A 787-nucleotide genomic window follows, 5' to 3' on the forward strand; every position below is an offset into this window, starting at 1 on the left:
ACGAGGCAGTTCTATGCTGCGTCTAGTCCCACAAGACTAGAATTGAGTACTTTTCAGATTTAAATTTTTATCTTTAATTGTGGAGTGAAAAAGTGTGGTGGCATTGCGGAAGGTGAGAGGAACATGGCTTCTGCTGCATTAAAATGAGAAAAAAAGAGAAAGGGTAGAGACAGGCACTTGCCCAGTCTTCCCTATTTGCCAAGGTCCATGAAAAGCAAGATCTCCTTGTGGCTCAGTCTGGTGAACGGTGGAGTGATAACTGCAAGGGTCATGGTTCAAAACCACCAACTTCTCATGAGAAAAAGATGAGAGGGTCTAGTCCCATACAAATATATACAACCTTGGAGACCCTATATTGAGTTACTATGAATTTGAATCAACTGAATACCAGTGGGTTTTTGTTTGTTTGTTTGCTTTTGTTTGATGACAAATATGCTACCTACACTGAGTTAATTATCATAAAAAACATTTTGCCCAGTTTTATCAATAAAAGAATTGGGCCACAGACTGTACGTACTTTGCCCAACAGTATCCGGTTTATAAATACTCTGTGTAATTGTGAAGACATTTATACCCTGGCCTGTCTAAATTCATATCTGGGTTCTCAGCTATATTTCAACACCTCTACCCCTGTGTGTTCCCAAACCTGACATGGATAAGAAGTCTTTGGAGTGCTTGATTAAAATAGTAGTTCTTTTGCCACTCACACCACTGGTCCTATAGGGCTCATCCGTCCTGGATTCCCTGTATTTTCAGTTCCTATCTGTACCAGTGTACCTCCTCTGGT

This window comes from Echinops telfairi, unplaced genomic scaffold (genome assembly GCF_000313985.2).
Source record: "Echinops telfairi isolate 266 unplaced genomic scaffold, ASM31398v2 ScPeMD7_7421;HRSCAF=8459, whole genome shotgun sequence".
Classification (NCBI taxonomy): domain Eukaryota; kingdom Metazoa; phylum Chordata; class Mammalia; order Afrosoricida; family Tenrecidae; genus Echinops; species Echinops telfairi.